The following is a 16,598-nucleotide window of genomic DNA, read 5'->3' as shown; positions in this document are numbered from 1 at the left end:
ATTTTTTTAAAAAGGTTGAGAAATGTTCAAATATTTAATTCTCTTGTTGTTGTTCAGTCACTAATTGATGTCTGACTCTTTGCAACCCCATGGACTATAGCACGCCAGGCCTCCCTGTCCTTCACTATCTCCTGGAGTTTGCTCAGACTCATGTCCATTGAGTCGGTGATGCCATCCAACCATCTCATCCTCTGTCATCCCCTTCTCCTCCTGCCTTCAGTCTTTCCCAGCATCAGGATCTTTTCTAATGAATCGGCTCTTCACATCAGGTGGCCAAAGTATTGGAGCTTCAGCTTTAGCATCAATCCTTCCAGTGAATATTCAGAGTTGATTTTCTTTAGGATTGACTGGTTTGAGTCTATAGGAAATGCTATTATGTGATCCATGGAGCTTTCATCCATATTTAGCATTGCCATATTTGCTTCAGAAGCATTTTTTAATGTTACCATTACATGTTGCTATATTCTCTCTCTCTTTTTTATTTATTTGTTTAGGTGCATTGGGTCTTAGTTGCAGCAGGTGGGATCTTTGTTGCATCATGTGGGAACTTTTGTTGCAGTGCCGGGACTCTCTAGTTGTGGCACACAGACTCTGGAGCCCATGGGTTCAGTAGTTGGAGCTCCTGGCCCCCGCTGCCCAAAGGCATGTGGGATCCTAGTTCCCTGACCCCGCATTGCAAGGCGAATTCATGCATTTTTAGTGTAATAAAACATTGTCAAAGGCTCCCCCTTTTATTGCCCTGTTTTCTTCCCTAGAGATAATGGAAATTAGCCTCATCTGTGCTTTCATGGATAATTCCTTAGCTTTCTATGTGGAGTACTGTATAGTAACAGAGCTTGCTGTATGTTCTGTGTATTTTAAAGTCATTCATAATGGTAACATACTCTACATATCCTTTGAGAACTTACTATTTCAATCCATGATAGCTTCAGGATTTATCTACTGATTTAGTTTCTTTAACTGTTTAACTTTCTAATGAATGACTACACCATAGTTTACTTAGCCCTTCCTCTTTTGATGGACACTGAGGTTGCTTCCAGCTTTTCACTATTACAAACAAAGCTTAATATACATGCATGTGTGTTAGTATTTCACATATATGTTGCTCACATAATTTGCAGGCTCACAGGGTGCACACAACTTCAGCTTTACCAGATGTCGCTAGACTGTTCTCCAAAGACATTTGTCTACAGTGAATGAGTGTGAAAGGGTGTTTTGTGATTTTAACTTGCATTTCCCTGATTCCTGGTGAGGTTGCTATCTTTTCTAGTTTTATTAGCCACGGGACTTCTCTCTTCTAAAAATAGCCTGTTCATTTCTTTTGTCCATTTTTCTCATAGTATTGCTCATCTTTTTCACATCCATTGGTACAGCTGAATTTTAGGAGGTTTCAATGTATGTCTTTGATGGTTATTGTGTCCAGGGTCCCCTGTGACACAATAACCAGGAACTCAGAGAGCTCAGGACAAAGTCTTACAGCAAAGATTATTACAGTGAAAGGATACAAAGCAAAATTATCAAAGTGAGAAGGAGCATAAGGTGAAGTTCAGAGGAAACTAAGCACAAGCTTCTGGGAATCCATTCCTGTGGAGTCACAGGGATGCACTTACTTCCTCTAGTAACAAATTGTGGCAATTAATATGAACTGTACAGGGAAGCTTATTAGAGACTCCATGCCCAAGGTTTTCTGGAGGTGCTGTTTGGAGAGGCACCCTCTGGCGAGCCCATGCAGAATTCCAGACTCCCAGAGGGAAAGCTGATATTCAGCCTAAACCACAGTGTGTGAACAAACAGGTTGGGCAGGGAGCCACTCATAACAGTTCTGGAAATGATGGGAAACTTCCTGAAATCCAGGTTTCCAGAGGCCAACCAAGGGCCAGTTTTAAGAGAGTCCTTTCTAACGACACTAGTCTCAGGTATGCTATACTGATTATATTCATTTCAAATATCTTCCCCTAACTTATGTTTATATTGTCTTTTGTCATAAAGCAGTAGTATCTATTTCTTCTTCAATGCTTTATAATTTTAATGTTGTACCTAAAAATATATCCTTGCCTACCTCATTCATAAAGGTAGCTCCTTACCTGTTTCTCTAATATATTTTATGTATTAATGAAATATGCAACAAATTGGCTAAACTCTTATTCAGCCTAAAACTTCATGGATTCTCCTGAATTCTCGGTGTAGATAATCATATTGCCTATAGTTTTGACCGTCTTTTCTTTGTGGCTCTTATTGATTTTTCTTGTCATATCTTCTAGTTATTAGGTTCTGTAGTACCATGTTGAATGGGGGTAGTGATAGCATCCTTGTTCTAAAGTTTTTAAAGAACTGCATCTCACATTCAACCATTAACCATGATATTTGCTGTGTGGTGTGGGTCGATATCCTTTTCCAAGGTAAGGAAGCTTTGTTCCAGTTTGCTAATATTTTTAAACTTTTGTGAATGAGAACTGAATTTATAAAGTGGCTTTCTACATGTGTTGAGGTGATTATAATTTTTATTCTCAATATTTAATGGGAGAGCAACTTTAAGATATTTTCTAATGTTCAGCTATTCTTATAGTATTTGTGCTAAAGATGCTTTGGTTATCATCATTATTATTTTAAAAATTATTTTGCTGGATTTGATGTGCTAAAATTTTGTTTAAGGGTTTCACATCTGTGTTCATGAGTGAATGTGGCCTATAATTTTCTTTCCTTGTCCTGTCCTTATATGGTTTGGTTTCAAAGTTATAGTGGCTTTGTTGAATGAGTTGTGGGAATGGTTCCTTTTCTTTTCTCTTCTCTGGAAGAGTTTGCTATAAGATTGGATTGATAAAATTTGGTAGACTTTGCCTATAAAACTGTTTTGACATTGGGATTGTGTCAATTTTAACTACTCATTTAATTTTTAAAAATGATTATAAGACTGTTCAGTTTTTCTACTTATTAAATTGTATACAGATTAAAAATTTTTTGATTATATTGTATATGGAATTTTAAGTCCTACTTTTTTCCTTTAATATTATGGGCATTTCCTATGTCACTAAATATTCATCAAGAAGGTGACTTTTAAAGCATTTACTTTAGCAGTTGTTTTTTTATGGTTAACTTTATTTCTAGAATTTCTTAAGATTATATAGGTAGGATACATAAAGTAGCATAACTACAATGCTTGGCATATAGTAGACACACAATAATTTCTGTTAGACATTGCACTCAGAATTAACCAGGTATTGGAACTTTCCAGAGCAAAAAGCTAGAATTTCTTCATGCTTTACAGAGAGAGGGTAATGGTAATTCTACGAAAATTAACAAAGGGAGGGAGTCAGTTTCCTTTCTGTGAAAGGAAAAATAGCACATTCTTTTTAAATGATGACTTATCTTTAAAACACATCCTGCCTGAACGGATGAGCTCAGATTTCTAGGCCTGGGCAATTTTTGTTGAAAGACACTTCATAGAGATTTCCATAAGTACATATACAGGTGGCGGGTTCTTAGTTCTGGGGGAAGAGTAACCTGGGGAGGACATTTCCCCCCCTTTTATTGATTTCAGTTTAGTAATTTTTCATAGAAGTGTTCTTTTTTTAAAAAAAATTATTTATTCATTTTTGGCTGTGCTGGGTCTTCGTTGCCACATGGGCTTCCTCTAGTTGTGGCTAGTAGGGGCTACTGTGTAGTTGTGGTGTGTGGGCTTCTCGTTGCCGTGGCTCCTCTTGTTGTGGAGCACAGGCTCGGGGGTGCGTGGGCTTCAGCAGTTGCGATGTATGGGCTCAGTAGTTGCGGCTCACGGAGCTATTCTTGAGGCCACACGTGGGGCCAGCACCGCTGCTGAGAGCGCATTCTCAGAGAGCGGGCACATGGAGCTACAAAGACAGCTGCCCTCCCCTGGGTTTCTGCGAAGCCCGTGTCAGGTTGCAACTGCTGGACCCTTCCAGTGCTTGGCTTTTACAATATAGCAATTACATTTCTTAACAAAAAGAAAACACTCCTCCCGTTTTTAGATGTCTAAAAAAATTTCTTCCATACCTTCAAAATCAGTTAAGTGTCCAGAACTGCTGAAACCAGTGTCTTTCAGAGAAGAAGTCTCTGAAAACTCACACCAGGGTTCCTTATTGGAGCTGTGTGTAACCCATTTAGGTTGAAATCAGAAATATGGTCAGGCTTGTAAGTTCTCCTTTTAAAGAGCCCTGGATGATAATCACGTATTCTTTCCGAAAGGCGCTTTATAAGCCATGTCTTGTGAGAGTTTTCTGTTTGATGCACATTTTGCAGCCCACTGCCAAAGAGGAGCCTAGTGGGCTGCCATCTATGGGGTCGCACAGAGTCGGACACGACTGAAGCAACTTAGCAGCAGCAGCAGCAGCAGCCCACAGGTGAGCTGAGTGGTCTTTCATGCTGTACCAAGAGCACACAAGACGGTACTGCCATGCCTTCTTATGAAGAACAATTTGACTTCTTTTGAAACATTCTTGTCCTGGTTAGTTTACAACATAATTCTTTAAGGCTATGTAGAATGATCTGCATATGTAAAAATCTAACCTTTTTCTTTTAAATTAACATTTTTTAAAAATCTAGGGGCATGGAAAAATTCCTTTTTCCTTTTTTATAAAATGGTACCTCTAATGTTTTCTTCTCTCTTTTTCTCCTCCAGAGTAGCAGTTTCTAAATTGTTAGTCATGGTGCTTCTTTGGTGTTGCATAACCCATGTCTTTATGGTACTCAGAGTTAGCCAATGGTTGAAATGTTTCTTTGTGAAGTAGAAACAGAGAGGCGTAAAGCATTAGATGAGTCACTTAAAGTCATCCAAAGACAGTTTTCTCTGCATATTTTATTTTGTTTGGTTTTGTTTTCTCTTGATCCCCTGTTAATTAAACCCTTTCCTCCTCCTCTTGACTGTGCTGGAAAGTCCACTGGACCTGGGTGTATGACCCAGTTGTATGACCTTGAACAAGCTGTTTGACCTCTCAAAGTCTCAGTTTTCTAATCTGTAAAATCTAAGATCCCTTCTCTGATGGCCAACTAATTTATGACAAAATTTGAACCCTTAAATCACAATGCTATAGGCCAGGAATATTACTGACGTTTGGGGATTTGATATAAAACCCCGATTTGCCTTTATGTAATCTGGCTCCATGAATATGCTGTGTGACATCTGTTAACCACAAACATGAAACTGACACATGCATTGTCATGACACTACGAGGCCGGTGTCAGCTTTAAATTCAGAAGACACTGTCAGCTTCACCCAGCCCAGCAGTCTCACTGTGCAGGCCCAGGCCATCTCTGGGCAGCTGTAGTAGTCGTTCCTCACCAGCACTTCCCAGCCTCTTGCACCTGAGGAGTGTTTGGTGATGCTGCTGGTTTTTAGGTCATGTGTGGCTTCATAGGTTATATCCCCCACATCTGGCCAGTACATGGGTGAGTCTCTGAAACACTATTTTCTGCTCACCTCTCAACTAATGTGAAGAGATTTGTGAACTTTGTTTTCTTTGCCCCCAAATTCTTGTCCTGGTTGAGTGGCTCGTCAGGGGCCCATCATCTGAAAGGCCTGGCCCAGGGCTGGAAGCATCAAGTGGCAGGGTCTCAGGTGGCACAGGACTGACTCCAGGTTTGTGATCAAGGCTGTTGGTCAGAGGGTTGTCGTGCTTGATTCTCTGGAGGTGAGTTGGGAGCCGCCCAGACTTGGAGCCCTGGGGCCCTCCCTTGGTGTGGCTGCTGTTCTGTGCTGTTTTCATTGTCATTTCCTCAGCACTGTCATCACCCCATCTTTTAAAAATTTTTTATTGGAGTGTGGTTGCTTTACAATGTTGTGTTAGTTTCTACTGTACAGCGAAGTGACTCAGTTATATGTATACATGTATCCCCTCTTTTTTGGGTTTCCTTTCCATTTAGGTCACACCAAGCACTGAGTTCCCTGTGCTATGCAGTAGGTGCTAGCGTCCCCTCTTCTAGGAGGCTGGAGTCCTAGAAGGCAGGACCAACACATGAAGATAAAAACACACTAGGCCACGTGGGCCAAGCGAAACTCAAACTTCAGGTGCCAAAGTGCACGAGGAGGAGTCTCGGGATCCCCTGGGACTGAAGCGGGGGCGCACTCCCGACCCACCTTGCTCGCCACATTTCCTTTGCTCACTGCCACGGGCAAACAGTGATGCTGGGCTTGGAGCAGGATCAAAGCTCATTCCTGGCTAACCTGCAGACGTGAGCAGGTAAACAAACGGGAGCCGTAAAGCAGAGGGAGACTGAAATGAAAGTTGGTCTCACTGTGATTAGCAGCTGGCTTCTTTCCAGATTCCACCTGCTCTATGTGGCGCTGTGGTGTCTCATTCCAAGTGTCTTCTCACAGCGTCTGACCCGGGGCCGTGGGTAACAATACCCTGGTGTTTGCCAAGGATAACAGTGTAAAGCGGCTCCAGCAGCAAGGCGGGGTGGGGCGGGGGGAGGGCAGCATGACATCAGAGCCAGTGGCCCCGTCGGGGGGAGCTGGGGGGACAGGGGCTGAGGCAGAGGCCACCATGGTGCTTGCTGACTCACTATACTTCTGGGAGGTTCCCCAACCCTCTCTGCTACATTCTCCTGCAATGAGTGAACCCACTTTAGTGCTTGGCATGTTGATGTGCCCGCTGGCATAGAAGGTAAAAGTGAGGTTGTGTTGAAACCACAGGCACCCCTCATTTTATGCCACAGATTTGTGTGAATCAGACTTTTGCAAGAGTCCTTCAATTGCCAAACCCAAGCTGCCCCCTTGGGGCTTCCCTGGTGGCTCAGTGGTAAAGAATCCGCCTGCCAGTGCAGGAGACACAGGTTCAATCCTTGGGGCGGGAAGATCCCCTGTATGAGGAATACTGGAGTGACCCACTCCAGTATTCTTGCCTGGGAAGCAGTATTCTTGCCTGGAAAGCAGTATTCTTGCCTGGGAAATCCCCTAAACACAGGGGCCTGGCAGGCTATAGTCCTTGGGGTTGCAAAAAGTCAGACATGACTTAGCGACTAAACAACAACAAGCCACCTCCTCTGTGGGGGCAGCAGGTAGGCTACAGAGTGTGTTAGGTGATAGAAACAGTAATGGATCAGGAGATATTTAAACTTTAAGCTCTGTCCTGAGTCTCACTCTGCTTATCACTGAAAAGAAGAGGCACTGTTGGACTGGATGATTTCTTAAAATCTTTCCCAGCTTAGGTCTGTTTTTGTGTCCAGTTTGGAGCACAGCCCTGATTGCTGCCACCCAGTGTTGGGACTGGAGGCTTAGAAAAGACCACACATACCTGCCCCCGCCTTCCCTCCCCAGCCCCGCTGGGCTCTGCTGCGTCTCTCCTAGCTGGAAAAAGACTGGGGCTTTTGGGATGTACAGGTGTTGCTGGGCAGGGATGTTAGGGTCAGTTCCCATAAACTTAAACACCCTCATCAGATTAGGTGTCTGGATTCTGGAGAATAAGGTCCAGGAAGCGAACACATGGAGACTGCAGGATGGGGCAAGAATGCCCTGGGCTTTGATTGTGAAAGTGTGGGTCACTCAGTTGTGTCCAACTCTTTGTGACCCCATGGACTGTAGCCCACCAGGCTTCTCTGTCCATGGAATTCTCCAGGCAAGAATCCTGGAGTGGGTTACCATTCCTTTCTCCAGGGGATCTTCCTGACCCAGGGATTGAACCCAGGTCTCCCAAATTACAGGCAGATTCTTTCCAATGTACCTGACCACCAAATGCAAATGTCACTTCCTAGAAACCTGAAAACTAACCTTTCATAATGTTAACAAACCATTTGGGGTATTGATAATAACTGGAAAAAGATCTGCTTAAGAAGGATGAATCTTCTCTATGGCGTTTATTGAAGTGGGTACTGCTGGGGTATGGCATGGCGTGATGGGATGCTGTTTATTTCTTCTCTGGAGGTGAAGAGACAGACTTCCTTTTTCAGTGGAGTGGAGGCAGGGGAGGCAGGAGGAAGGAATAAAGTATTGATGGAGTTGGACTCCCGGTGGACTGTTTGCCTGCCCCTTGCCGAGTTTCCGTGCAATTCAGGAGATGGGCCTCCAGAATCAGGAAGCCATGCTCACTGCTCTGTAAGTGTGAGCAACCTTGGTCCTTTCTGTCATGAAGAAATGTCATTCAGGTCTGTATGGTAAAGCAATGTGGACTCTGGGTAAGGGCCGTTTAGGGGGCTTGGAAGTTACCTCATTGTTTAACTCCCAACTTGCTGTGTGGTTCAAGGCAGCTGCTTAACTTCTCTGGGGTTTGGGTACCTGTAAAAAAGGAAATAAGAATGTTGGACTCTCCCTAGAGGCCTGGAAAGAATGTCAAATAAGAATGTTTTGATGCTTTATAAATATAATATTTTTAATATGAGGCTTCCAGTGAGGACTATAGGATTAACAGGGGCTTCCCTGGTGGGCCATCGGTAAAGAATCCACCCACAATGCAAGAGACTCAGGCTTGATCCTTGGGTTGGGAAGCTTCCCTGGAGGAGGAAATGCAACCCACTCCAATATTCTTGGCTGGAGAATCCTATAGACAGAGGAGCTTGGTGGGCTACAATCCACAGGGTCGCAAAAGAGTTTTACACGACTTAGCGACTAAACAGCAACAGAGGATTAACAGCGTTCGAAGCTCGGGTCTTGGGTGCCCGTCACACGGCCTGGTGCAGCGTCCTTCCCTTGAATGGCAGGAAGACGCAAGCGCTTCTCGCCCGTCTGTTACCTTCCGCCGAATGCGAATGTCATGCTGGCGTTTGTGCTGGGCCCGGGTGGGGTACGTGCTCACCTGAGCAAACACAGACCCAGGTTCCTGACCAGCGGTGCACGTCGCTTAATGAATGGCCTTCAGGAGCAGCATCTTGGCCGTTAGCGTTTTGGCTCGGCAGCCATCTTGTCTGCTGCGCTCCTGCCTTGTGTCCTCCATGGCACCTCACCCGGGCCGTGAACAGCTACAGATGCTCAGTGATGGCTGATTGACTAACGGCACAGGCTGAGCGGTTAACCCTTGAATTTCCTGATGGTTCTTAGTGTGCAGAATCTGAAACTGGGGGGCTATCAGTCATCCCGGACGTAAGATTAGAACCATCTCTCTCCGCAGCATCTCTTGCCTTGTGTTGTTTTAGTTACTGCTAAGTGTGGCTGGCATTTTTCAAATATCCTGTCTGAACTGGGGCATGAAATACTCAAGGCGGAGCACGTTATTACTGCTGCTTCCACGCTGGCAGACAGCTTGGTCCCGTCTGTGTGTTTATCCTTGGAGAGCCTCTCTTTCCTCCTTGTAATTACACACCTAAATGCACTGGGATCAATATTGTAAGGCGTCCAGGAGACCACCACCTCCCAAAGCAACCAACTGAAGAGAAGACCAACGGCTGCCGAGTTTGATTACTTGTTATAATTTTGCTCTGAATACATTTTATGTCCCTGTTGACTTTTTTTTTTTTTTTTCTGGCCACACTGCAAGGCTTGTGAGATCTTAGTTCTCCAACCAGGGATTGAACCCATATCCTCTGTACTGGAAGGCAGAGTCTTAACCTCTGGGCCCCTGGGGAAGTCCCTCTTCTTGTTGACTTAAGAGACATCTGTCTGTGCTTCAGTTTTTCATTTCTTTTCCAGGTAGAGTCTCCAGTGAGGGGATGGTTTCCTAAAGGGGCCTCTCAAGAGTCTTACTCTGGAGGCAGAGGGGAGTTTTTAGAAGGATGGAAGACAGATGTTCATTTCATGTACACATGTACCACCCACAACAGATATCTCAGCCAGTGTTTAGGATTTAGTCAGAGAGCTTCATCCCCGTGAGTTCATGTATATGTGTGTGACAGTATTCAGAACCATACCTCTCACAAAAAAACTGTTTAAGTATTCATTGTTCTTCTTATTAATATTATTGTCATCTTTTACTTCTGGTCAGCATTTCATGGTGGGCAGCAGAGGGGAGTGTCACGATAAAGTGAAAATGAAAGTTAGTCACTCAGTCACATCCAACTCTTTGTGACCCCATGGACTGCAGCCCACCAGGCTCCTCTGTCCACGGAATTCTTTGGGCAATAAGAGGACTTCAAAAGTCTGTCTCAGGGACTTCCCTGGTAGTCCAGTGATTAAGACTCCTCGTTCCCAATGCAGGGGGACCCAGGTTCGATCCCTGATCAGGGAATTAGATCCCACGTGCCGCAGCTAGAGATCCTGCATGCTGCAATGAATATTGAAGATCCCTCATGCTGAAACTAAGACCTGGCACAGCCAAATAAATAAATTAATAATAATAAAAGAAGTCCTGCCTCAGACTAACTAGCGTCTACTTCTCTAGCCCGAGGATGGGAGGAGAATTGTGACGGCAGGGGGATCCCACCTTAGTAGTGATGTGCGGATTTAGCCTGTGCCCTCTGGCATATGCTCACACTTCTGACCTGTGCATTTCCCTGATCCATTGCATTTCTTTATGATCGGGTCATGTCTCCAGTTGCTTCTGAGAGAAGGTGCAAATGCGTGTATCTGAAGTTCCGCCTCCGTCACACTCGCTGCCTCAGCTCTGGCTGGGTTCTGGCATTTTAGTGCTCCCTCCTCGCTCTCCAGGCACATCAGAGGCATGAGTGATGAACTGACACGCTCTAGTGAGCGAACGGCTCTCAGAGTATACATGGGGGCCTTTGCAGAGAGGCTTGCCGATACACCTCACAAACGCTGCTTGAGTCCTTAGCACACACTGGGCTCTGGGATAGGACTGGGGACAGGAAGCTGAGAGGCAGACCCTGCTGCTGATTTCATCCCCACCCTGCCCTCAGGAGCTCGGGCTGTTTGGCCTGGGAGCCACAGATTTCCCAGACCCGTTGGGAGAGAGGTGACTTGTAAGACCCATTTCCTTAAAAAAATTTAATTGTGGTGGAGGACTGTCTTTCTAGAGTCAAGCATTGGTCATTTGATGTCTGGGTGATACCAAAACATTCATCTGGAAGAAAGAGAAGGACAGTTAGTTAGCAGATGTCACGACGCTAAATAACTGGTTGGCCGGCTTGAATGAGCTGACTAGTTCTTTTGTCATCTTGTAGCCATGGTCTGTGTGCGTCTGCCTAGCTTTCTTATGCTGAGGCTTTTCCCTCGGGATCATCATCAGTTTTTTTCCAGTATTTAGATGATTAAACTCACAGATGGCAGCTTCTACGTTATTGTGCCACTGATTAAAGAATTGTTAAGGCAGATTTATTTCTCTAAATACAAACATATGCAATACTAAGATTTGGCCCAAACTTTGCCAGACACAATAGTGCATTGTTTCTCTCTTCAAGATGTATTTCATTATATCCTTGTGTTATAAAACAGCAGTGCCTGGTGTTTATATTATGGTGTCTATCTCCAGAGAGCTCTCAGCTCTTGCTGTGCTTATTCTCTCAGTCATTTCTGACTGCATCCCTATGGGCTGAAGCCCAGCAGGCTCCTCTGTCCATGGGGATTCTCCAGGCAAGAAGACAGGTGTGGGTTGCCATGTGCTCCTCCAGGGGATCTTTCCATCCCAGGGATCGAACCCAGGTCTCCCACATTGCAGGTGTATTCTTTACTGTCTGAGCCACCAGGGAAGCCCAAGGATACTGGAGTAGGTAGCCTATCCCTTCAACAGGGGATCTTCCTGACCCAGGAATCAAACTGGGGTCTCCTGCACTGCAGGCAGATTCTTTACCAGCTGAGTTTCCAGGGGAGCTCTCTCAGCTCTTGACCACAGCTTTAAACAGATACTAGGTTCCAGTTTTGTTTTTTTGTTTTCTTTTCTTTTCCTTTCTTCTTTGGTCACCAACATTCTTAGATGTGCAAATGTAGGCAAAGCGCTGCATTGCATATAGTGGATGCTCGCTAATTCTGATTAGTGTCTTTTTCAATAATCTAACAAATGTGTTAGTGTCAAATATGCATGTTCCTTGCCCCATGTGACTGCATCTTTTTAAATTTCAGGGCCGGTAGAGAAACTGGATTCATTGTAATCCTTTCCCTGTGTCCTGTTAAAGTTTTATTTAATGGAAATTACTGGTCTTGGGTCTCATGCCATCTGGTTTCAAAATATTGTTCTTTAAAAAATTAAAAGCACTGTCATTATTAACAGAAATGATTTTGTATGAAAAAAATCATCGCCACAAAAAGTTCATTCTCTGGGAGCATGTGTTGCTTCTTTATCACGGGGTGCCTTTAATGCTTCTTGAAAGTTACAGCCTGGGCATTGGAAAGAGCGCTGGAGAGTAGAGGGCTGGTGTATGGATGGGGTCAAGGTACATCCTTGCGACCCTCTCTCTATGCAACAGTCTCTGAGAGAAATTTACTTTTTGAAATCTCCTTTCTTAGATTGGCTTGTTCAAGAAATCTCAACTGTAGTTACCTGTAAACTTGTGCATATGTGATTGGTGTGCTCATCTACCATGATGGCTCAGGCAGTTAAGAATCTGCCTGCCAATGCAGGAGACAAGAGTTCAGTTCCTGGGTTGGAAAGATCCCCTGGGGAAGGAAATAGCAACCCCCTCCAGCATTCTTGCCTGGGAAATCCCATGGACAGAGGAACCTGGAGGATTGTAGTTCATGGGGTCACAAAAGAGTTTGACACAACTTAGTGACTAAATAACAACAAAGAACAGATACTGCTGGTGGCTTTTAAGTATCATGGAAATGGGGAAAAAGTGATAAAGAGGCAGTAATTCCAAGTGAGTTTCAAATTCCAAGAACTTGACAAATTCCGAGGAGTTCTTAAATTGAGGCTTTCAGGTAAGAGTACATAGTTTGATCACTTAAGTGTTTCAGAGTGAGAAGTATTCGTGACTTGGAAATTTTTAGGGAACTTCAAGAATGAGTTCAGGAGAGTTGGGGATTTATGCTGGTTGTCTCCGTATTGGAGGGCCTTTCTTATATCTAAGCTTTATTGTTGCTTAACAAAGATTTGAAAGCTCATCCTCGCCATTGTGAAGATTCTTAAAGAGTGACAGTAAAGGCAGAACTTCAGCCCAGTGAGAGGGGATGAGAGCATGTTCCTTTGCGTGCTCCTCCTATTTCATAATGTGGGCCATCCATGAAGCCATGTTTCCAGTGCCCTGCTGGGACCACTGTTTGAGTTGAGGTGTGGAAGTCAGCACACAGAAGTCAGAGCCCAGGAGGATTTGATCTGACTCCTGAACTGGTCTGGGCCTTCTGTCCGGGTATTTCCTAGTCCTCCAGCCTCTGAATTTTTAACTCTTTTGTAAACACCATGTTTGTAAGTCTGTTTGTGTCAGAGTTAACACTAGAGTGACCAAGCATCTGGTTTGCCTGGGACTGAGAGTTTGCCTGGGACACAGGGCTTTCAGTGCTAAAACTGGGAGTACTCAGTCACTTTAGCTGTGTCTGACTCTGTGCGACCCCATGGACTACAGCCCACCAGGCTCCTCCATTCATGGGGTTCTCCAAGCAAGAATACTGGAGTGGGTTGCCATTTCTTCTCCAGGAAATCTTCCCAACCCAGGGGTCAAACCCACGTCTCTTATGCATCCTGCATTGGCAGGTGGGTTCTTTACCACTAGCGCTACCTGGGAAGCCCTAAAACTGGGAGAGTTCTGAGCAAACTGAGACTATCAGTCGCCCAGTCAACACCTGCCTTGCACACCTGGTACACGTGAGCCATAGCTGTGTGTCTATCTGTAGGGTTGAACAGTGACCTGCCAACAAACATTTGTCCCCTGGAGCCTCAGGTGACCTTATTGGGAATAAGGGTCTTTGCAGACGTAATTAAGGTAAGAATCTTAAGATCATCGTGTATCAATGTGGGCCCTAAATGCAGTCAATGATGAGTGTTCTTTACAAGAGACAGAAAAGGAAATGCATAGAGACAGGGAGAAGGCCATGTGGAGATGGAGGCAGAGACTGGAGTGATGTGTCTGGAAGTTACGGAACACCCAGGATTGTCAACAGCCACCAGCAGTAGAAGAGAGGCACGGGACCGTCTTGTTTGGAGTCCTCAGAGGGATCCAACACCTTGCTTTCAGACCTCTGGACCCCACCACTGTGAAAGAATGCACATGTTTTAAGCCAACAAGTAAGTGGTGATTTGTTATGGTCGCCCTAGGAATCTAATACAATGTGGGAAGTGAGTTTGGGTCTCTTACTGTGGAAAGCAAAGCTTGGGGTGGGGAGGATGGTTTCAGACGTCGGCAGTCTAGCCTCATTGCTCCACATGGGGCAGCCTGTCTGTGGCTGTTGTCTGCGTGGCTGTTTGGTGGGGCCTCCTGTTCAGTGGTATCCAACTGCATTCCTCAGTGCCCGGGGATCCCAGGGGGTGCCTTAGGGGCTGTGTTGTAGGAGTGTGCCAGCAAAGGCGGAGCCTTTGTGGAATCTGTGGGCTCCAGATTCCTGGCTTCTTGAGCCAAAGCAACTCTGTCTTAGAGGAGCTGTTTTTAGATTTTGTTTGGTGTGGGGAGGTACTCTCTACCACTTAAGAAAATAAAAGAAAAAGAATGAAATCTCTCCAGGTTGCACCCTCTCTCTCCTTTCTCTTCAAATGCCTTTCTCGACCCTTTTCCAGGCAAGACCTTTTAAGGTGCTGTATCCTACAGCCCCAGGGAGCCCATGATCCAGAGGTGGAGGGAGTGCTTGATGCAGAGTCTCCTGATGAGCCCCCAGTGCTTCAGATAAAATCCCATGGAGTGACTGTCCCCCCATCCTCCTGTCATGACCAATAGCCTGCAAGTGTTCCCATGCAAGGCTGATGTCTCCTGCTTACTGATGGCCTGTGTCAAAGTGCAGAGGGTAGAAAGTTGGAAGGAGGTGGGGTTGTTGTTCAGGCACTCAGTCGTGTTCAATTCTTTGAGACCCCATAGACTGCAGCATGCCAGACTTTCCTGCCCTTTACCATCTCCTGGAACTTGCTCAAACTCATGTGCATTGAGGGGGTGGGGAGAAATCATTAAATACTGAGGGTGGGGAAAAGCAGGCAGGCAGGAAAATGGTTTTAAAAGGGTTAGGGGAAAAGGAAGGTGGAGTGATAACAAAAGGGAAAAGCGTACCTACATTAGAGTGCCGTAATTTTCCCCAAGTACTGCCATAGAAATCACACTTCAGACTCTCTGCTATGCATACATTTGAGAACAATTTACCTGCATTGTTCACGCTGTGTCCTCAGCATCCTCTTCCTTGTGGATCAGTCAGCAGGACTCATTTCATACATTATCATCTGGTCCTGTTGAGTGTTCATTTCTTTGCACTGATTTTGCTGCTAAAGTGTCCTCTTTTCAAGTCATGGACATCATTAAGTATACTTTTTATTTTACATCACTTATCATTTTCAGAGCTCCTTTATTTCATTACTTTGTATTCAGAATTTCAGGCCTCCATCAATAGCCCTGACATAAGGGCAGGTCCTTGCTTTCTCTGTTTGGTATTAGCAATTTCTTTCCTGAATCAGAGATTTCTTTTCCTCTCCAGAAGTCCACTGTGGAAAATAGCATGCTTAATATGACTTAATCTGTTCGTGGGGAAGATGGAGATGAAAATGGGTGATGAGAGCTCCCTGTAAGAGAACTCCACCTGCTTCTGCCTCCAACTGCGACACTCTGCTTGCAGTGCCTTCTTAAACTCTGTTTCTTTCTCCAAGGAACAGGGGTTTGTGCAGGGCGCCTGTGTACCTGGGCTAGGAGGGCCAGCTCCAGTGGTGCCACGTACCTGAGCTGTTAGTTAACTTGTCTTTCTGTATTTTTCCCTATAAAATGGAGACTCACTGTCTCTTTGGGGCTTCCCTGATGGCTCAGCAGTAAAAAAAAAAAAAAAAAAAAAAATCTTCCTGCTATGCAGGAGACACAGAAGACTCAGGTTTGATCCCTGGGTTGGGAAGATCCCCTGGAGGAGGAAATGGCAACCCACTCCAATATTCTTGCCTGAAAAATCCCATGGACAGAGGAGCCTGGCAGGCTACTCAGTCCCAAGGGTCCCAAAGAGTCAAACACGACTGGGCAAAGCATGGAGCACAGGCACTCAGCAGCATACATATAGCAATAGAACAGGAAAACAGATACTGGCTATCTGTTGTTGGGATGCTACTACACTGACAAGCTACCACAGAACTTAGTGGCTTAAAATAATGGCCATTTGTTCTTGCTCCTGTGCCGGGGAAGTCGGCTAGGGTCTCTATTGATCCAGCTGGGCTCGGCTCAGCCTGGTACCCAGGGGAGCCCTGGGTGCAGTCAGCTCCCTGTGGCTCTCGTCCCTCATGGAGCAGGAGAGCATTTGCTTCTCATGGCAGGGGCAGAAGGCACAACTGCTGGGCAAAAGATGTCATGCCTCTTAAGGTTGCACGCTCTGGCCACATTCCACTGGCCAGAGCAATTCATATGGCCTCCAGTGGAGTAGGAAATATACTCTGCCTTCAGTAGAAGCAACTGCAGAGTCACACAGTAGATACACGTAAAGAATTTGGGACACTAATTCAGTTCACCAGGGAAAGCACCCTTCTTCATGTTAGTGTGTGTGGATCTGCACTCATTAAGTTTTATTCTCGGAAGTTTACATCTTTTGAGGGTAGAATTTATCACTCGGGTGTGTTCATTTTTATCCCTGAGCTCTCTCAGGTGGGATATTCCAGATTGAATATTTCCTAAAATTAAAAAAAAAAAGAAAATTGGCGGAAGGAAACTCAAACAGACCACTG

General features: G+C 45.0%; 1 protein-coding gene and 1 long non-coding RNA gene across 2 annotated transcripts in view; one reads left to right on the top strand and one right to left on the bottom strand.

The window, feature by feature from the left end:
• The window catches only part of KIF26B (kinesin family member 26B), a 517,632-nt gene that overhangs the window by 102,022 nt on the left and 399,012 nt on the right, over positions 1-16,598 (top strand). The gene's annotated exons all lie outside the window — the stretch shown is intronic.
• Positions 8,171-9,018, bottom strand: LOC133227673 (uncharacterized). Its single transcript, XR_009729908.1, has 2 exons — positions 8,745-9,018; positions 8,171-8,227 (listed from the first exon to the last, which is right to left on the bottom strand). It is a non-coding gene; the product is annotated as an uncharacterized LOC133227673 (long non-coding RNA).

The sequence above is a fragment of the Bos javanicus genome, chromosome 16, assembly GCF_032452875.1.
Source record: "Bos javanicus breed banteng chromosome 16, ARS-OSU_banteng_1.0, whole genome shotgun sequence".
Classification (NCBI taxonomy): Eukaryota; Metazoa; Chordata; class Mammalia; order Artiodactyla; family Bovidae; genus Bos; species Bos javanicus.
The sequence above is the reverse complement of the archived record's forward strand: the minus strand, read 5'-3'. Positions and strand labels throughout refer to the sequence as shown.